General features: G+C 37.4%; 1 protein-coding gene across 7 annotated transcripts in view; it reads right to left on the bottom strand.

Moving 5' to 3' along the window:
- The window catches only part of LOC123518236, a 36,308-nt gene extending 20,049 nt beyond the window's left edge, over positions 1–16,259 (bottom strand). For 2 of the 7 annotated variants that reach the window (XR_006678721.1, XR_006678725.1), the window contains exons 1-4: positions 15,939–16,259; positions 9,639–9,817; positions 7,128–7,257; positions 3,692–3,781 (exon numbers count right to left, since the gene is read on the bottom strand). The gene's annotated coding sequence lies outside the window, so the exon portion shown is untranslated. Of the gene's footprint in view, positions 1–1,838; positions 2,063–3,691; positions 3,782–7,127; positions 7,258–9,638; positions 9,818–10,163; positions 10,305–15,938 lie in introns of those variants that run through there. The other 5 variants (XR_006678722.1, XM_045278957.1, XR_006678723.1 and 2 more) reach the window with 4 other exon arrangements.
- Between the last annotated feature and the right edge of the window lie 6,701 nt (positions 16,260–22,960).

The raw sequence follows: 22,960 nt of genomic DNA, 5'->3' as shown, positions 1-22,960 counted from the left end.
TCTGCCTACCTCCTTCATCTACACTTAACCTCTGCAATGTGAACAATGTTGTAAACAAACCTCTGTCTTCTATTCTCTCTCCTCAGGCCTACTTAAAACTTCATTTATTCTATGAATAATATCTACAGTGTCTAGTTCACAATTGTCAACGAGTCTTCTGTAATTAATAAAGGTGGGTAGCTATTTTTAAATGCTCCAGTTGATCGACAGTACCAAGTGAAGGAGGAGAGGAGAGGGAGCAAGATGTTGGGGTGTAATCGTACTGTCTCGTGGAATGCGCACCCCTGACCTCTGAGATAAATATACTTTATAAAGCTGTTCCCATATTTATATTATCTTCTGTTATGTTGTACTATGTTTTTACACAAAATTTGGTATTTATGAATACTTTTTTCATACCTAAAAACATTAAAAAAAATTGGGCTGTTTTTCCGAAGGAGGCTGGAACATATTAATGGCATTTCAACTCATTTTAATTGGGAAAATTGGTTCAAGTTATGAGTTGATTGAGACACATGTTCCATCACAGAACAAATTAAACTTGTATCTGTACTAGTAAACCTACATCCTTAATGTATCAGTTAAGTTAATTTAATGAGCGAGAATCAATAAGATATAGGTTACAGCGAGTTCTAGTAAGTGAGCAAGTAAAAAACTCAATCCTTCTCCCTAGAGTAATATACGGTAACTGAGATGATAAAAGACTATACTCATATCAATATGCCTGCATTATGGTGTTGAGTTTGTAGTATATCTCCTCTCTCTCTCTCTCTCTCTCTCTCTCTCTCTCTCTCTCTCTCTCTCTCTCTCTCTATGGAAATAATGATAATAAGTGATTTTTCATACTAGGTACAATATTATAAAATAAACCCATACAAATTTTAGAGAAAACAATATTATAGTTTGCCTGCTTTTAGCCATTTTCTAAAGATGACAAATGACAGAAAACATTCATTTTATGGTAAATTTATATAATGGTACCATAAAAAAAAATAAATAAAATAATTGCCAGCAGGGTGCATCAGAACTTATCCAGATATAAGTGAACCATACTCAAGCCTCTGTAATAATGATGAAAGTCAAGTAAGCCATCGTATCATATGTGACCTACATTCTGAAAGCTCTCATACAACATCCAGAGAAAAAAATCACACCATCTTAGCCTAATGCAGCCGTGACACAGTATGTGCGTCGTCAGATATGTCACAAAGACACAAAATACACGTTGCGTTGAAGGGGTTAAGAATCTCTATATACCTTAGAAATCAGTGTAAATGGATGGGGTGAGTGGGTTAATGTTCCAGCAGAACCTCCTGAAGTGGAGCAGAGTCAAATTGGTAGTGTTGTTAAATCACGTATGACTCATACCTCAATAGCAAGCCTTAGCCCATAAAGGTAGTACAGGCAAACACTGCATAATGAACATTTACACTACGAATTTTCGCCAAAACGAATGTTTTGTTTTATTAACCTTAAATCACATAATGAACACCAAACCCTGCTATAACAAAACTTTTATTGGGGAAATTTTAGCCGAGTTTGAAAACGCCGCCAAATCACCACCACCACCATCCACTGCCATGTCTGAATTTGACGCGTTTGGATTTTTTTTTTTATTTCATTTTATTTATTTATTTTTTTACTTATACTAGGTACCCTTACAATGAATTTTCACATAACAAACACTTTTTTTTTAACCTAACCCATTCGTTATGCAGGGTTTGCCTGTATCTATAACCTCTTGATTTTCTGGGCAGGAATACAGTCAACTATCCATTAACTTAAGGTTACATTCCTGGAGATGTCACATTATTCAAACATAATTTTTCCATAGTAAACAATGGTAACAGGGGGGTTAAATTTCTGTCCACTGTGAAAGTCTGCCTATTTTGGGGATTTTGTTACTCATACCTTAAAAAAACTACTAATAAATCACTAGGTGATAGAAACGATAAAAACACACATTCTCATTTTTAAGTAATTACATTTATAAGTCACTAACATAACAAAAACACATCCTCACACTCACCATCACTTTGCTTGGATATCACATCTTTCTTTTCTGAGAAACAAAAAAATCATTAATATATTCAACGTGATTTGTCATATGATTTTATATGCCAGGAATATTATTCTATATTCATATAGTTATTATTAATGTGTTTAACAAAATAAAGGAGGAGCATACTTTTGGTGGTGACTGGTAGCAGTGTTTGTTTACTTTCAACTCAACTGATTAAGCCATGCAGTCCAGACCATGCTGTTTCATGGTTCCACCACAGGCAACATGGAAAATTTTACAAAGAGAACCAACCCTATTCCAGCTGCAGATTGTGATTTATTAATAGACCTGGTGAGCCAGGGAAAAGTGCTTCTAAATAAAAGCACAGATGGCCATATAGTGGCCTTAACAAAGGAGAGAATTGCCACCTCCTTCAACTGTGCATGCTATGGGAAGAGGACAGTCCACCAGCAATCTACATAAATGAGTACTTATAAACAACAGACATACATCTGATTGTAAGCTAAGTAGGATTCTGACAGAAAACTTGGGAGATGGACATGCGGTGACTGAATCTGGCAGCGGTGATGTTGTTGTTCCGTTTCTATTTCCTGAATTTGGTTCCAATCACAATTTTTTTGGGGAAAAAAAGGAGGCTATATGAACAATATCCTATATATTTTTAGGTTTCTAAAGGCAATTAATTCACACAAAAAAACTAACTAATATTAACAGGTATTTAGGCAAAATTCATGCAAAGACATGGGTCTTCGTTCACTTTTGTTGCGAAGGTAGATAAATCTTGTCTGATTGTTGCCTTCCTGAGCTGTAGGAAGACAACATTCGCTGTTACGAATACTGATTTCTCCCAGACAGTATCCTTCAACTGATGAAGGTGGAAGGTAATCTTTAAGAATCAGGCCCATAGTGTCTCAGTGAAGTTCTCACAAGAAGCAGGGTTGGTACATGTGACATCATCGAGTCCAGTTAACCAGCATTAAATTGAATAAATCACATTATTTAGTCATATCTCCTTAATCACGTTATTCAAACTCGTGTTAATCGAGAGTTGACTGTATATCATAAATAATGCACAGTATGATAGTGTATACATAAGGTATAGGTTGTTAGTTAAGGGCATGCTGCCGTCAAGATTCAGTAAATTATGATAGAAACTCACTTTTTCCAATTCCTGCAAATTATTGTTAGAAAAATATTCAGAATTCATATGGTATATGAATGATGAGCATATGGCAACATTCATTCTTACACGTTTAAAGGGAGACAAGTGGCGTACACAAGGTGGGCATGGCGCAATAAACACTCTCTAAGCATTGTGGTATATTGCTTGTTTTTCCTTGTCATTTTACCACTAATATTTGTCTTTGGTGAGAGTCCACCCTTTAAGTTGCATGCCTTCTTCCTGCTATGCAGCAGCCATACAGCACTGAGCACCCAGTGACCCCAGTGCAACAGAGAAAAGGCAAAAATAGAAGTGTTTCAAGCTCTCTTATGCTTTTTCTTTGCTGCAACATGGGAAAAAAACAAAATAGGCTACAGCAGCTGAAGAAGATGCAAGAGATGAAGAAAAAAGAAGAGAGGAGACGAGATAAATGAAACGAAGAGAGAAGAGGTGAATGAAAACAAGAGAGAAGAGGAGAAAACATCAACCAAAACAGAGGCATTTACCTTCATCATGTCTGCATTGTCTCTCGCGACTGTTAATACTGGTTCCTTCCCCTCTGTCTTTTCAACCAAGGCAGTCCTCACCATCAACTGCTACAGAAATGAAACTTGAAGTCAGTGTTTCCTTAGAACCAAGTTTTGATGAGTGTAGCTATGATTACATACTTGTTGAAAGTACAAGTTTAATAAAGTGGGTGAAGTCATTTGCTTGTTGTAAGTGTGGTATGAATTTGAGGGTGAATGAGAGTAAGAGAAGCATGTTACACACTTACAATGTGTTTTGCTATAATTGCAAGATTGAAAAAACCTGGCGTACTTCTGGTGGCAGTAGGAATGTGTATGATGTCAATGAATGAATAGTAAGAGCCACCATGCATTCAGGGGGTGGGTATATTTCAACCATTGAGTTCTGAGCAGCATTCAATATGCCTGCAATAAGTGAAAATACCTACTACAGAATTGCCAAGACCACTGAGAAAAAAAGTATAGTCAACTCTCGGCTATCGCGACTTCAGCTATCGCGTTGTATTGCTATCATGTACCCATGAAAAGCTGCTAAAGTTTCATTATCGTGACCTCAGATGCCTGCTATCGCGCGCCCAGCCATGACATCATGGGATATCTGAGCGCTCATTGGCCAAAACCGCCTTCCCGCCAAGATCAATTCGGCTATCGCGTTTTCGGCTATGGCGTGGCTATTTCAGTCCCAACTGGGCGCAATAGCCGAGGGTTAAGTGTATAGAGAAATATGAGCAAATGCTGGAACATGTGCAGAAAGAGATGCACAGTAAATTGAAGGAGAAAGAGCCTAGTGCTCCGGAGGTAAAAAAAAAACCATCCAGATTTCCTGTGATGGCTCATGGTCAAAGTGTGGTTTCACAGCCAATTACATTTCATGAGTGTGACTGAAACCACAACTGGCATGATAATTGATTCTTTTTTTTGCTGTCTAAGTATTACAAAGTGTGTACAGGCAACAAGGACCGTGATAGAAATGAATGGTGGTCACAGATTGAAAGCAAGTGTGACAGAAACTTCCATGGCAGCTCATCAGCCATGGAAGTTGAAGGTTGGAAAATCCTTTGAAGAAGTGTGGAAAAGTGCAAATTCAGGTACATGTCTGTAATCTCTGATGGTGATTCAAAAAGATTTTCTGCTATTCAGGATACGAAGCCATATGGAGATGAAATTGTCATGGAAAAAACTGAGTATACTAATCATATACAGAAAAGACTGAGTAAGGCACTTCTTCAAGCTAAACATGTGCATAAATTGGATGGCCAGAAAGAGGGTGCACTTACTCAAGTGAAGGTAATGTGACTGGCTGGATATTTTGCCAGTGCAATAAAGCAGAAGACAACTGTTGAGGATATAAAGAGGGCAATCTATGCAACACTTCACCATTTCAGCAGCACTGACACCAAGCCTCAGCACAGTGGATGCCCAGACGGGAGAAAAAGTTGTTGTTTTGCCAAGCGAGCAATGGCAAACAAAAAATCTTCCACTACCCTCCCATAAGAAGCATATGCGCACATACCTTGCCCGGCAATGGTAAGGAACATCATATCAGCTTACCTACGCATTTGTGACAGCAAGCTTCTAGAGAAATGCATAGGCGACATCCAAAACAACAATGAAAGCCTGCACAATGTAATCTGGAATGACTACCGAAGACCAAGTTTTATTCACACCTAAGGATGGAGCATGGTGTTCATTGAGCTATTGCCAGATTCAACCTTGGCTCAGTGGCAGGTGAAGCCATTTGGCATGGCAGGGAAGGAGATTTTCGAAAGAAGGGACAGGAAGAGCCTGTCACTTTTGATAGCAGAAGCTAAGAAAAAAGATGAAATCAAGGAAAAGAAACTTAGAAAAATACATGAGGACCAGGAGAAAACGAAAGCAGAGGGAGAAACATATATACCTGGAGGTGCTGGTCTTGATTAGAAACATAAAAATCTACTTGGAGAGGATTATCTCATGGGGAATGAAAAAGGTGCCATCTGATAGTTAAAACTTAAAATAAACCACAATTCTGTGGAATAGCATTCTTAGGACACCCACCAGTGAGCTAAATCTACCGGCAAAGGCACAAACAACCAGAGCCAAGAATTTTGATAGAGTCACCACAAGGTAAAGAGCTCCTAAAATGAAGTACTTAATATGGATATAATTATATCATTCTTTGTGTGCAGTTTCTCTATAAATCAACACACAACATATAATAAATCTACTAATTTTGATGAACACATAACGTGGGGTGCTAAACTTTTAAAACATTAAAGAGCTGTATCTCAAAACATGATTTTTCGTGATATAAAAAAAAAAAAAAAAAAAAAAAAAAAAAAAAACTATAAAATCAACCATTATACAAGCTGCCTTGAAATTTGGTGTGCGTATTGACAGGGATTGGGGTAACATTTTGTGAGACAGGTTTTTCCCTAAAGTGATTAGAAAGCTTTTAATGAGGCAAAATAACCACTTTTCATGCTGTTTTGATGACATCATGAAATGCAAAAACTTTAAAAAATCATCTCATGACATATGGAGGAATTTAAAAAAAACTCATTCTCTATGTTTCTTTACGCATCTTTCAAGTATGTCCATGCCAAAGCACATTTCAAAAAAACTTAAAATAAGGCCTGAATGACATTTTAAAAGCAACTCTATGCACGACGTCATTACTCTATCACATCAATATTCATACACAACAAAGACATCCAGAAGCTTATAATATTCTGAAAATTTCAAGTACAAAATCCTACAACTTTTTTAAAATAAAATTTTCAAATCTCGATCACAACATGCCGTTAAATTAATGCACTATTGGGGAAACTAGCACCTGTCTAGATCATGGCACATGCTGCACTTCTTTTTTATATAGGCCCATAAAAGTAGGTGGATGAGTGAGACATGCACTCTCTCTCAGACACTCAACACCACCAATAGTAGAGTTAAATACCCATACCAGCAACAACCATGTGGCACCACTGTGATCCTGTGCTACCTCCACCAGACCCCCTCTAAACAGCAAGGTTTGGGCTAAGGTTAAGGGAAGGTCTTCACTATACTTAGCTTGGGCTAGCTTGCAGCAGCAGCCAATATCCACAGCAAATGGGCTAAACAGTAGCAACCTCCTTTTCTTCTACTCTCTTTGTCTCCACTTGTGTGGTATTAAGTCCCACGCAAGTTGAGACAACATATTGGTAAGCTTTAATTAAATTATCCAAAATTCTATGAAAGGTGTTGCTTAGGAGCCCCAAGGAACAGAGTAACAAAAGTACTGTGAGAAGAAATGGGATCCAGCTTCTTCAAGGAGAAAATACAAAAAGGAAAGCTGTGCTAATTGAAGAAAATAATACAATGGGTGAGGAGAGATGGGCCAACCAAGTATACAATGCATTATGTGGAGTGCATGATAGATAAAGGACACACAGTATACCTCATTGCTGTATTATTGTGATGACTCGGGATCAGAAGGCTGGTTATTCAGCTCACTCTGTGGTCATAAATTTGTGGAGTGCTCGGGTACATTGTGATGCCCCAAACAAGTACGTACAAGGAACGGAGATCTGAAGAAAAATCCAGACATGAAGTACAAATAAACATGTAATATATCACTTAAATATATACATTATAATAAATAAAACATAATACACATCATTCTACAGGTCACTGAGTATTTTCACAACACCCCATGCCACAATGAATTAACAAAGTAATAAACATTTGTATGGGTGTCAGCAAAATACCTGATTATCGATAAACGATAAATATCATGACACAATAACTATACAGTGCAGACTCAATACTCGAACGTCTTAACCCGCGCAGTGCCACTGCCGTAAATTTACAGGATCTAGCATACCCACGGTCAGTGCCACCACCGTAAATTCACGGCGGCAACCTAAAAAAAAAATTCTAGCATGTTTATTTGTCAAAACACACTTCCTGTACTCCACACAACCAGACGTCCTCAGAAGCGCACTGACTCACAATTTCAGTGTACTGAGTGTGATGTAGGATTGTGAATTGTACCCTGCTTCAAAGAATATCACATGCTTCTGCATTTCTAAACTAACTCAGCTGTGTTTGAAAATAGTGTGCTCATGGCAAACACAGCTGAAAATATGCAACCACACATGCAAACACATATGAGGAAGCCTACAATTCGTCAGCAAAGCGGCGGTGCGGTAAAAATACACCAACCACTACTAACTTATAACATACGAGTAGCCTACATACTCGTACATGTGATGATTTTTCATTTATTACTTTTTTACTTTCAAAGACAACTTTTGGCATGCTTTCATTATTTTCACATGATTTAGGATTTTTTAATGCAAAAAAAAAAAAAAAAAAAAAAAAAAAAAAATGCAAAATTGGCCGGCACCACAGGTTGGTTTAGGATTAAAGTGGCCAGCAGCGCGCGGGTTAATAGTCCAACTTTTCAATACTAGAACGCAAAAGTTTGATTTAATACTCGAAAAAATACCTGTAGTAGAACGTCTGCACACGTGGTTCTACACAATGGCTCCTGGCCTCCCCCCTCCCCCCTCCATCAGTTGACATGCTGTGGTTGCGAGAATAACATTCTTCTCCTGTGTTCTGTCTGTAGTTTTTCATTTAGATACTTAAAATGGCACCAAAGAGGCTTATCAGTGGTGAAAATATCTGGTACTCAAAAGTAAACAAAACTCTGGCCTCTCTTTCCCCACCACCGCCAGTTGTCACGCTCTGATGCTGGTGATATAGAAATGAAAATACTGGTATTCTGGTATACCAGATGCTGGTACACTTGTCTTCTGATGAATAACCTCTCTCCTCCTCCTCCCCTTCTCTTCTACATTATCCATCAGTAACCTTCACTTACAGTATGTACAATTAAAAGTTATAAAAAAAATTTACACTGATATTTTTGTAAACTTAAGGTTTTTCTAAAGTTAGAATGAATTACCTGATTGGTAGTTGAACATTTTGATACCTGAACAGCCATTTGGTGAGAATTAAGTTCGAGTATTGAGTCTCCACAATACCAAGTAAATTAACACTGACAGCCAACATGCCGTAATAAATATTATCTTAATAAATAATAAAACACTCTACAATACAGTTAACACTGAATAAAATATACAATGCTTATCCTTATGTGTGGGAGGGAAAGGTCAGTACAAAGCCAAGCATGGCATATTAGTGACCAAGTAAGTTTGCCACATGGCTGAGGTGAGCTACCATAGACAGTACAGCAGGATCAGTTGAATTCCTACACATACAGGGACAGTTTGTTGTGGAAAAGAGAATTGTGGAAAAGAGAAACAGGAAGGTGGAAGAACACAACAGGATTACAAGAAGGATGGCAAGAAATGACAGTCAAAGAAATTAAGAATAAGATAGAGAAGGATGGCCCCAAAGAATATAGGAACAGCATGGAAACAAAAAGCACACAAAGATGATACAGAAATATATACAGAAAAGATAGGAAAAGAAGTGTGGTATCAAGATGACTGAGCAAGAGAATAACTATAGAGTAGGAGGTGGAATGCAAGAATTAAATGTATAAACAGAGATGTTCTATAGCAACAATGCAAATCATGAAAGGAGAGAAAAAAACAATAGAACATTTCATAACAGAAAGAGAGATGATCTGTGTACAAAGACAAGAGTTAGATGGTGAAGCCACAAGAATTATAGGCCAAGAGGAATGGGAAAAGAGCAAGAAAGAAGACACAGGAATCAGAACAGTGCTAGAAATAACAAGAGACAAAGACTAATTGAGATATAATAAACCACGTGAAAAAAATGTGACCAAGTACTGGATAATAAAAAAATATTTATCTAGGAGGGTAAAGAAAGACGAAGGGTGGCCTAGGAAACAATCCAAAGCAAAACAGGTGTAAATATTAAGACTGGGTGCGTGGTTATATACCTCCTTTTGCTTCTGGCCTATACCTACCTTCTACAATCTTGAAGAGCTACTCTGCTTTCCCACAGGTCCCCCAGATTGGAAGGGGCAAGCATAGTGGTCTGAACCACTACACAGAAGTGGTTACTGGTAGCGAGTGGTCTAAGGCAGTGGAGACTAGTGGTGGTGTGGTGTATCCAGATGGTGAATCAGTATTCCACAGGGCCAACCTAAGGGACAGGAGCACATGTACAACAACTTGCTGGCTGGTGTTATTACATATATTTATCAAAATAAACAATACACTTCACTGCAAACCCCCACATGCTGCCCTCAGCACACACACACACATGTTATTCACTGCCCTAGATATCTGGTGCCACCCAAGCTGTGGCACTCCTTAAATCCTATCTGGGTCTGCCTGGAGTGGGTCAAATTGACCTTGGCTTCAGTAAGACTCCTAATCTAATCCTAATTCAGACTATAGGTACTGTAGGGATAGAGAACCCACAGGCACTGGAACCTCTCTGAGAACAAACACACATCTTAAGGTTTTACACATACTTTACCACTTACATATTTACACAGACTTTCTCAAGATGAACAGAAGTTGCTAAAGCACTACACCTGATGAGAGGGCAGATTCCGGCTTGCTAACTGACCAGAACGTAAACGTGGACCAGAGGGAAGTCAGCCAGGTAATGGTGCCAATGTGTGCTTAAGATTCCCCTTATCAGGAAGGAACCAACCTGCCACCTAGTGGCAATACCCACAAGATATCTGGGCAGAGTTTGAAAACGAATCCAAGGATCCGAAAACAAAAAGAAATACCCACGCACCTAGTCTTGAAATTTACTATAACATGCTCCAAGAGGATATAGACTTGATCATTAGGTATTTTTACAGTGTTACACCAAATCAACATGGCTTTTCTTACCCTTTTCATCTTATAGAGCTTCTCATTCTGAGTAGTTTGAACACGTACATACCGCATCGCAAATTGCTATTTTTAAAATTTTTGAAAGAACGAGCTCAATGCTATGTCAACAACGGGAAGTGACACACCCACACATGGGATGAACAGGTGGGCAATGGGCACTGAGGAATGCTGGTTAGGTGTGTTCATTTATGTGTGCACATGTTACATTTGTTGTGCAAGCACAAGATTAATCACAATGATTGGTTCTTTCATTTGAACATGAAACCATTAGCCAATAAGAAAATATAGAATCAATTCGGCCAATCATAGCATCATATTTCATCGCATGGCAAGGGAAGTGGCTTTGTTTGGAATATATGAATCTGTCTTAGGAAGATGCTTTGGTTGTAGCGTGCACTGTTACCGGTGTATTCACTTGTTTTTTGAAGATTCTAGGAGCAGGAATCTCATAAGAGAACACAGTGTACTCGCTAGGGTGGTGGAGTACCCCATGTTCCAAAAACTGTGCCAACATAGGGAAGACAGCCAGAACATTTGGAGGCGCACAGGGAGTTATATTATCCCCAAAACTAGAAAGCAAAAGTTCTGTAATTATAGTACCAGCAACACAAAAAAAATATTTTTACAGAACATGTGTCTACATGCTTGAAAAAAAGTGGTTCTATTTGTATATCACTGGTTAAGTTGGCACTCAGACCACAAAACGATGATAAGGTATTTGGATATATTACCAAGCATGTCTATAGACTGGCGATCTTTCTGCAGTGAGGTGACAGATTTCTTATATTATTGGTGGTCCAAAAATAGTAGTGGAAATAGACAAGATGCACATCATGCACCACAAGTATCGTAGACCGGGGTGAACTGGTCCTCCCTGCCAGCTGGGGTGAATTGGGCCACTACTCAAAAATTAATTAAAAATTTGAAAATTGAAAAAAGTGAATACTGGGCTTGAAAGCCCACTTCAGTACCTACACAAACTTAAAAAAGTTTTTGGTCCTGACCGAAAACTTATGGTTCCTAGGGCATCCCAAAAAGTGTGTCTTCAAAGCTGCAAAATTTTTGTATCCAAAAAAAAAAAACTTTTATTCAATTTCTCCTGAAAGTACACTAAATTTTGTTGAATCTTTATAAAAATTGCAGGTCATATAAATAATTCTCTGTTCTTTTGCATGTTTTAATCAGAAATTAAAAATTTCTTTTAGTTTTTGTGCTATAGGCACTTCAATGAGTGGCCCGATTCACCTCGGTGTATTTTTTTTAGTTATAACCATCATTAAACTTCCTCCTCACACCACTGATGTACTGCAACCTCTTGATGCTTGCTATTTTAAGCCTTTGAAGACCAGGTGGGATGCCACTATTGCCAAATGGCAAGCAGCAAACTACTCGGAAAATTACCAAAGGGGAATTTGTAGATTTGGTGGGCAAGGGAATGAATGTTTCAGTCTCCTAAATGTAAAAATGGCCTTTAAAAAGACTGGTTTGTATCTGTATAAATTATGCAAAAATGTCCAGGCATATTTAGAGCCAGTACACAAACCAGTGATTCCAAAAAAAGGTCAGTTCTCCCAGAGAGATGATTTCCACTTCAACCTCTTTTGAGCAGACAATGGCAGATGTTTTCAGAAAGCCCTACCCAACCACTAGTGGTAAAAGGCAGACAATGGCAAGAAGAAAAATAGATGTCCATAGTCGCGTCATAACGCATGATGAGTTCTTAGAAGCAGCCGAGGAGAAAGAAAAGATGATCCTTAAAAAGAAGAAGAAATCAGGAGAAAAACAAAGAAACAGAACCACAAGAAAAAGTAAAGAAGTTTCATCTGGGGAAGAAGATGTTGACGACTTTCTGGAAGAGTTTGAAGAAGAGACTGTAGAAAAGAAAAGGAAAGAACCAGAAGAAAGGACATCAAGGAAGAGATTTGCAACAGCACTCAACTAAAGGAGCCCAGTTCAGCAAAGGAGGAAGAGCTACTGAACAGCAGTCATTCTTCTATCAACAGTATAGAGGACACGGACGAAGATGGAGAAATTGAAGGTGTTGCAATGTTTAATGCTTAATGGTCAGAAGTACAGTGGAATACAGAAAAAGAGAGAAATAGAAGAAAATGGCTACTATGGGGTGGATTATGGAAAAGCAAATATTGGGCGTGTGATTATGTGTGGCAAAGAGTTCTTGAAAATGAAGTTTTTGGAAAGAAAACCAAATGACACATATGACAGGCCAAAAAGGGATGATGTTGATGACTGTTGATGTGAAATATGTGTTCTGTGGACCCATAAAGCTTGTGGGAACAACACCTTATCAGATTCGAGGTGTGGATGGGGCCTATAAGAACTATAATAAATCTAAAAACATATTCTAGAGAGAGAGAGAGAGAGAGAGAGAGAGAGAGAGAGAGAGAGAGAGAGAGAGAGAGAGAGAGAGAGAGAGAGAGAGAGAGAGAGAGAGAGAGAGAGAGAGAGGTGAAAAGAAAAAGAAATATACATAAAAGATACTGAAAAAACATTAAAACTTTATTGGCTCAAAGGATGGCTCAATTCACCCCAAAGGGTGGCCCCATTCACCCCAGGACTTTGGCATAGAGTAGGCTGCTTATTTATATTAATAACTTCTATAATGATTATCAAAATTATTATTTTCCTTCAGGGAATATGTATCACATAGTAAGGTACCTTCACACAAATTTTCAATTGATTTGGCTGATTTGTGTAGATTTTATAATAAAAGATGTAAAATGTGGCCTGTATTCACCCTGGTCTACGCTGCAAGAGAGGCCGGGTGCTGTCCCAAGTTTGAGTGTTTGGGGAGGGGGAATAGAGTGCATCTATAAGAAAAGATTTGTTATGCTACTGGTGGGCCCAATGGGACAAAGATACAATTCTCCCACTCATACAACAATTCAGTGGTACCTTGTGATAACAGACTTCACAGTAATGGATTTCACTCAACAACAGACTGCTCAGATACTAACCAAATTTTTTTTGGACTGTAATGGCAATTTTTTTTCCATGAATCCAGAGTTCCTGTGTGGCCACGTAGATGAATACACATAAGATGCAATAAAGAAGTAAGAAGAGAGAAAAAAAAAAGTGCTTGTCTACTCCTGCAAGCTAGATACCATTGTAACTCACTTGGTTTGTATACAATTCACTAAATTTGTAATAAGGTGGAGAGCAGTGACTGCTTGCCTGTGGGTCACCAGAGTGACATGCATAGTGAATTGGGCCCAATTCGGTTGGACCCACAGCCAGCCAGTGTGAAATGTTAGCTAAGCACTTCTGTTTGAAAGCTGTTGGGCAAGTGAGGATAATGATACTGTCACATTGAGAGAGAGAGAGAGAGAGAGAGAGAGAGAGAGAGAGAGAGAGAGAGAGAGAGAGAGAGAGAGAGAGAGAGAGCCTGGGTTGAAAAGTGCAGGCAAAAATGTGCTAGTGTGACAGTGCTCCAACAGCACATGTCTAGCAAGCACTGATTGCTGTAATGTCTATAAACTATAAGGTATCAAATTTAACCATCACTGTTGATATAATTTCTCTTTCGCTCATTTTCAGTTTCTTTTCTTTACACTTCTATGATTAATATAACTTTCTTTTCATCTGTTTTAGGATTTCTTTCCCAAAGAAAACTCCCCAATCACTTGATTTTAGTCTTCATTTACCAGTCTTTCAATATCTATGATTTCATTTTTTACTTCTTTTAACTGAAAGTAATTTAGTATGAAGTGGGCTAGGTTTTTTTCTTCTAGATGGCATAATGAGCAAATTATTGTTCTCAGCGTGGTGGCAGAAAGTAAGCACGATGTCACCAACACAACCACTTTTCCAAACCTCCCCCACTCTCTTTCTTTCTCTCTCAAGTAATTCTTCCAAGAAATACTTGCTCATGTTGATTACTGCTTTAGATTGGCTTTGAGGGTGGCCAAATGACAAGCTTGCAGCATAACAATAGTCCATAGCAAGACTACATATTTAAGGTGTGTCAGGTCAGGTAGACTTCTTAAATAATAATGAGCTTTTTTTATTTCAGCACCGAGTTTTGAATAAGGTTGTTTAAATGTTAAAATTATTTTCTAATGTTATTAAAAGAGAATATTACTGAAAAGGGATAAGGGAGGTGTTTAATGGTCTCGCAGACAAATTTCTCTCAGTAACGAACAATTTGCAGTAATGGACACCCCTCTCATCCCGGAAGTGCCCATTATGGCGAGGTACCATTGTATATTTGCCACGGATCCATTATGACTAGTGACAGCTGGAGAGCTTACAATAACATTGAAAAGCTGGGCTACACCCATTATTAAACCAACCACTCTGAAAACTTTGTGGATCCATCAAACACTGAAGTAGAACATTAATGTCTCTGGAAAGACATTAAAAAGTGGGTGAGGTAGCTGGGTATACAGTCAGTATCTCTATCAATACCTGGCCTGGTACCTCTTTAAGGACAACACACTGCTACACCAGTTCTTAGTCCAGGGCACGAAACTCTATCTCTGGTAAAGTGGCCAACACCAATAACTGGCTTTTCTCAGTGATGTTTCCAGTGGTGAGGAAGAACCAGACCACCAATTAGGTAATGATGTCATGCATTTCTTAGCCATCGCAGTTAAGTTAGGTTTGGGTTAGGACTTGGCTTAGGTTTAGGTTAGGTAAGGTTTAAGTTTGGTTAGGTTTAGGTTAATCAAATGAGTTAATTTTTTTCTTATAGTTTGCAGCCTGTTTCTGTAATGATATGCTTCCTTTTCCCGCAAAATCGTGTTTTCGGAAGGGACGGGAGCAGGGGCGGGAGGAAGGAATAAACAAGAAGTTGATTCGCAGCTGAAACAAAGTGCAGATTCATTCAACACATGTCGAAATCTATTAGAAAAACGTTTCATCCTGAAGAGAAAGTGTGGTATTAGACTAAATTTACCGATCATTATAGTAAGCTCGGATATAACAGCGTGATTAAAACTACTAACAAGAAAGATAAGGTTTCCTTTTTTTCTTTTTTTTATCTATACCATGTGGGCTTTTCACGGGAATTTATGGGCTAAAGGGGATACCTTTTGTGGTACCTCCTATCTCAAAGCCCACCCGCTAGGAAACCGTTACCCCGAGTGAGGAAGCCCAACCTACACTCGGACCGTGGACAGGATTCTAACCCGTGCGCTTGGAGACCCTTCGGACCCCAAAGCACGCATGGTTCCACTGTACCACGGCGGCACTACCTTAGCCATTATTTATCTTAGCAGAGCAAGCCCTACACTGAATGTTAACAAATTCTATGCCTTCACCACCTACTTCAGGAATGACTGTAAGAAAGGGGCCAGAAATAACGAATAACTATCCATCTCTGACTGCCACAATTATGAACTTGGGTGAAACCATGTATGGCATCTATAACAACCAGCACCATCCTTACTAACCTGTAAATCACAGCTACCAAAAAATGTAGTAGTAGATGCAGCAGAAGAATCAGAGGAAAGATCAGAGACTGGAGTCGCAGAAGATCGAGGAGGTTGTAGCGTGACATGGCGTGCAGGGTTCCCTCATGAGTCTGAACAAACTTTTCACCAGTTTCCTTGCTTTGGAATGGTCCCGGAGCTGTTTGGAGTGCTTCAAGATCTGGCAGTTGCTATACTGCAGACTGCATTTCCTTTCGATTTCGTAATGTACGTAGATAAATACCATAATGGAACAGAGAAATGGAAAACAAGGCCAACGATCGTGAACTTAACAGTGCACCATTGCCAGACTGCCGATCATACTACCGCAGTACCGCTTACCGCTAGTTCCTTCACTTGGTTACTATATTTTCTAGAGTACCTTCTTCCTTCTGCTATTTAGAGACTGGCAGTAGACTTTTTTTTTTTTTTGTAGCCCTTAGTTAACGTCCCTCTTGCATACAAAGATGAAATGGGAAGTTACTACGTAGAAAGGAATCATTTCATATAAATGAAAAACATATTTCTTATTGTAATACTAGCTAACGGTTTAGGGAATAGTTGGCAAGATCCGACTTTTTCATTTGTTGTAAAACAACAATAAAACTATTGAATTGAATTGAACTGAACATATTTCTTGATATGAATGGAGATGTAAACGACAACAACAACAACAGCAACAACAACAAAAACTTATAAAAGCATGAAATAGCCAATAGTGACATTTAAATGTTATCAATTAGCTGTAGTCATCACACAGATGTTTTAAGATCACTTTATATGTTCGTTCGTATATGGAAAACAATTCAAATGATAATGAAAGTCGAGTAGGTACTATTCTAAGAAATACTTTTCCGTAATGAAACAGTACTGAGCGGACTCGAAACAGAGAATCAAAGCAGTGCAACTCTGACTCAGCGTTGCGATTGATTTTTCTCAAGATCTTGGGATTTTGAATTTTATCTTGGAATCATGGGATTTTTACTGAGAAAAGCTGCACTTCTTGCAATTTTCGGCATCCCTCTCATCTTTTTTGCCTATTTTTCATTCAGTTTGACAAATTCATTTAGTATTGATTTAATATTTGTGCTACCAATAGGTAAGAAAGAAACTTCTTTGCGTCTCTGTAACTATTCGTCAAATTTTAGATGAGTTTTAAACTTCATTCAAAAATTGTAATATTACTTTGCATTTGTTGTAAACCTTGTGATATTTTAGTCATTCTAGGGATTTTTTGATGTTTAGTCTTGTAAATTAAGAAATTTGAGGATGGCAACACTGCTGTGACATCATTATCCCGTAGTGAACGTGAGTGTGTCGGTGTGTACTTCATGTGTGTGCTGTGAATTTTTTTTTTTTAGCATTTTGTTGTGACGAAATATACGATAGTGAAGAGGGATTGTAATCCTATAGTGATGAGCGCCGATTCTTCTTTATTCAATGCCACACCGTTAATTTTCAGCCAAAACTCAACCTGTGTCCTTGTCGTCCTATGATGGCTTCTCGATTCTAATGCGGTTTGTGCAGGTGAAGCAAGAAAACCCGTTCGCTTCATCATTTCATGGAGGTATGTATCATTTGTATCCAAAGATACACAAGGTATGTACATATCTTTTGTTAATATGTTACGGTAAGTAATGTCGTAGAAAACACGGATTTCTAAGTTGACGATGCCAGCCAGTTTTCTCTTTAGTGGACAGTGAACATCATACCATACCGTTGTATGTGAAATACTGAGACTGAAAGACGGCTTTCTCATCATCATGAATTTATATGCCTTTTATAATTTACAGTATTGCACAGTAAATGAAGTATATGAACGTTTTCTTTCTATTTATTCTCAATATGAATCTTATAAAATGTGGAAAAATAGTTACAAATGCATTTAATTTGAACATAGATAAGTATTTATTATTTTTTAAGTGAAAATATATTTATTTTATGGGATTTCAGTAGAACACCTTGCTTGGAATGTCTTCATATCGAGAACGAATTCTTCCATACTTACCTTTGAAGTCATATTCGGTTACATTATCATCACGACATTGGACTTACATCACTGCCTTTCCAGTTATAAGTACCCATTTTTTCCTTAACAAAACTCATCTTTCCTTTCTAACCTTGCCAGAGTCAGCTGAGTGTGCTGAATCACGAGTTAACATATCGCTCCATTCTCAGAGAGACACATTTTTACTCAAGTTTCCTCCTTCACCAAGTGTAGCTTTAAATGTGAAATTCAAAATCTCAATCTCCTCTGACAAATTATGGACGTCAAAACTTTTCTCCTGGATACGAATGTCGGATCCAGCTGGAATTACTGTAACTTTGATCAGCTCGAGGTAAGGGAGTGTTACTGGTACTATAGCCACAGATTTCCATTTGGTGCCAAGGCTTCACATTTGATGACAGAAAACTGTGTTGCTAAACCCACGGACCTCTACTAACACTACGTATTTTTAAATCAGCGAGTTGGTTAGTCGGATTCTCTAAGGCATTTTTCTTAATTAGCAAATTACAAGTCGTCGTGTTGAAATATCACTGAGGTCTTGGAAACGCTCTTAAAGACTTTGATAATTTAGTTGTTGAGATAAGACGCCGAGACAAGAGTTTGTTTTCTCTCTTCGTAAGAAAAAAGTAGAAAAATAAATAGATTAGAAACAGCGAGTGAATGAGTTAATAAATAAATAATGAATGAAATAATGAATAAAAAACGGGGCCGAGAACGAAGATGAGTTGGTTTGAAGAATTTGAATGATTTTGTTGTTTCTTTATTAATGTGTTTATATATCAATTTCACATATTTATGTTATTATTATTTTAATAATAATAATAATGATAATGATAATAATGATTATTATTATTATTATTATTATTATTATTATTATTATTATTATTATTATTATTATTATTATTATTATTATTACTTTTTACTATCATTGCTATTATTATTATTATTATTATTATTATTATTATTATTATTATTATTATTATTATTATTATTATTATTATTATTATTATTATTATTATTATTATTATTATTATTATTATCATTATCATTATTTTCACTGTTACTTTCATAGAATATTTGGAGTTTTTAAGTAGAAATGCTTGCCGTGATGCATAATGTGCTACGGTTCGTAGATGACTATGCCAGAGAGAAAACTTGGTTCCCTGCATATCACTGACCAGCATCATGAAAATGGGTGGATTTATCAACGTGGCAGGGAATTTTGCAAGTTGAGATATTTCCATTACATTAGAGAACTTTTAATAATCATAATATTCTTAATCACATTTACTTTTTCTTATTTCGCATGAGACATTGTAACTGTTATTTCCATTTCCTAAATCATGCTTACTTTTACACACTAGCTCTACTCTATACCCCGAACTGTTTTTTTTCTTCCTCTATATCTTGCTTTCTTCTCCTCCTTTCTTGATGATTTAATTTCTTAAGTTATTTGACTCAGCGTTGCAAGGAATCTGACAAGTTGAGGTATTTCAGTTAGACAATTACTAATTTTTCATAGCATCTATTAAATGCGCTAATCCTGTTCCATACGTAGTACTTCTTTACTTCTCTTCTGTTTCTTGCTTTATTCTTCTCTTCCTCTTCTCCACCATATAATTAAATTCCCTTTTCTTTTGTTAGTGCGTTTTGTCCCCTTCATATCCTTTACTCATTATATCTTCCTCCCTGTAGCCTTCTTTTTTTTTATTGAGTTAACACGTATCCCTTGTGGTAATCACCATATATTTTTGCTTTATATTCAATTATCTGCACCTCTAACCCATCCAATTTACCATCCTTTACCTTCCCCTTTCATTGTGTCCGCCCACTTACACATTTTCTTTCAAACCTGCTTGCTTCCTATTTTCTGCTACACTCTTAATTCCTACACCACTGCCTTGCCTCTTTTCGCGCCCATGACTCTCCTTGCCTTTAGGAGGAAATCTAGAGGTGGCACTGATGACTATAGATACCATATCTCCCCTGCTTTCTCTCTCTCACTCTCTCTCTTAGACGGCCACGGCATGGAGGGTCCACATGCCATCATCCCTGTATTGTGTGGTGGCGGGCGTGGGCGGGCGTGGGACGGGCGGGCGTTGCGAGTGACTCAGCTTGAAGAACAATAATTGACGTTCCTCTGTTAGGCACGGCCACTACCACCACCACCTTGCTGCGCTCGTGTGATCACGTGACTCCTTTCGGCTTTTTATAGCTCAGACGAAGATGTTGTTGGGAAATGGCAAAGTTGTGATTGGTTAATCTAAAAAAAAGTCAGTCGAGTTTTAAGCTGGGTTACGTAAACGATCTAAGATTAGATCAGTTTTCTGTAAACACACTTGAATTTCCCAGAATCTCTTGTAGTGAAGGTGCCGTTTTTTTTCTTCTTTTTCCTTTGATTTTATAAACAGATAGGACGAGTTCTGTTCTGCTCCATGATGTGTTAAGTAATTATGGCGTGCATTATATGTATAGTCTCTTGCACATTTTTTATTTTTATTGGCTTATGTAGCCTATAAGTACGACTTTTATGAGTATTTCCCTATTTTCATTAATGATTCCATGTTAAGATAAAATAAGGAAGGAGAGAGAGAGAGAGAGAGAGAAAGACAAAAAAAAAAAAAAAAAAAACAGATTGAGTAGACATACACTAACACTAATCCTCTTTACACTAACAGCTTACATTTTATCCCGATGCAGTCCTACATGCAGTCCCATCCATAACTCAGACCAACCTCCCAAAGCTTCATTGACTATACGCTAACAACCTCAAACACGAGTCTATTATAGTCCCCAGTCAGCCTGTTTGAAACGAACTTCTTTCTCCTCCTTTATCAAATCTAGTTGTATCGAGTTTGAATGCGTCACTTTGTCACGTTCTACCGTCATCCTCTGCACGTTTTTTCGAATTCTTAAACGCTTTTACTCTCTCATATATATATTTTTTTCAAAAGCCACATAGAGGATTAGCCGGGTTTTTATGCATGCTTTTTCCTATGATAAAGTAGAAACCTTGTTAATGTGCTGATAGTATCGCAGAAAAAAAAAAAAAAAAATCCTTAGAGTCCGTATAACCTCAACTTCAATTAGAGCCTTTTGAAAGTTGTCGAAATACGTCGCCGAAGTGTCGTAAGTTATCGTCCTAAACTTAATATGTTCTTCCTCATTTGTCTCTTTCGTACACTTAATCAATAACTACAATGTCTTGTAGATATTCAATCCTTGAATAATTTGTCAGAATCCTTGTTAACCATCTACCTGGTGTATAGGTAGTAATAGCAATTCATTTCTTCTCTTTTCCCCTCCTCCTCCTCTTTCTCTTTCTCTTTCTCTTCCCTTACTTCTTTTTCTTCTTCCTCCTCCTCCTCCTCCTCCTCCTCCTCCTCCTCCTCCTCCTCCTCCTCCTCCTCCTCCTCTTCTCTCTCCTCCCCAAGGGAATTCTTTAATTACACTGGATAAAAAAAAACCCATTAACCTTCACAATCAGCTCTCAGGTCTTGAAAAATGGTAAACACACTGACAATGAAATGCAAATGGCTGAGAATCTAAACGACAACTTTGCATCCATATTCACTAAGGAAAACAATTATGAATATATAGCACACACTCAAATCATAGATAACAACAGATTTTTTGGAGGGAGGGGAAAAAATGCGATCAGTAAAAGGAATGGAATAAACCAAACATCAGGACTAATAATGAAAGAAGCTAAAAACATGTTTACCTAACTTCTCTTCATATTATTATGTAAATAAATAAACATTACACAAGTCCCGGTCAAATGGAAACTAGCAAATGTTACACCTATCTCTAGAGAAAAAGAAAAAAACCTTCACAATTACCGTTCCGTAAGGCTCACATCTGTAACAGGTATGCTAATGCCAGGACAATAGATATAGCTTATTATTATTATCATTTTTTTATGAAAGAATAAAACGAAACAAAAACATCTGATTAGTTTCCTGTACAAAGCTAAAGGTCATGGCATATCAAATGGTCTCGCTGCGTGGACGGGACAGGGGTTGATAGACCCCAAACAGCGACTAGTAAATAACGGTAAATTTTCTAGTTGGATCAGCGTTCCTGAAGGCTCAGTTTCAGGATCGTTCATCTCTATAATATGATATATCATTGATATTAACAATAGGATCATAAGAAAATTGTCAAAATTCTCAGATGATACTGAAATTGCTAACAAGGCTAACTTACCAAACTAACGTAAAATTTAGCAAAAAAAAAAAAAAAAAAAAAAAAAAAAAAAAAGGCAAATAAACTCAATGAATGGTTTGAAAAGTGGATTATGAATATCAACTGTGATACATGCCATGTATTACACATTTGAGATAATAATCTGCTGGTTAATTATAAAGTGAATATATCCCTATAAAAAATGTCGATACTGGGAAATGTCTAGGAGTTTTAGTGACAACAGATCTTAAACCAAGCAAACATTGCACTGAAATGATTTAAATTGCTAATTACTTAATAAGCTTCATAAGATTTTTTACCTTCAAATCTGAAAGAAAATGTGACCTTGTAGAACTCCCTCGCACGTCCTTATTTTGAGCACAATGTAGTCCGGTTTGGTCACCATATTGCGAAAAGGCAATGAAGAAATAAGACATAGAGTAACAAAAACAGTCCCAAGGCTTCGCAATAAACTCTATGAAAAACGTCTAAAAGAACCATATTTAACTCTCTGTGCCTCCAAACGCAAACTAAGAGGGGATCTGATAATGGTCTATAAAATTTTTAACGTTTTCACAAATACAATCCCTAAAGTCTTTCTAACACTTAAGTAGTCTAATGTCACAAGAAACAATACGTAAGTAAACAATTTTAAACAAATGAAGCCATTTTTTTCCACTCATCATATAGATATCTTCCATCAAGCATCGTTGACACAGATATTGTGGATTCATTGAAAACCCACCTTGGCAAGTATCTAGAAACTAATACCTAGTTGTCATTGTTCATGACTGAATTACGAACATAT

This window comes from Portunus trituberculatus, chromosome 43 (genome assembly GCF_017591435.1).
Source record: "Portunus trituberculatus isolate SZX2019 chromosome 43, ASM1759143v1, whole genome shotgun sequence".
Classification (NCBI taxonomy): Eukaryota; Metazoa; Arthropoda; class Malacostraca; order Decapoda; family Portunidae; genus Portunus; species Portunus trituberculatus.
Note: the sequence above shows the minus strand (reverse complement) of the source record. Positions and strands in the feature narration are given on the sequence as shown.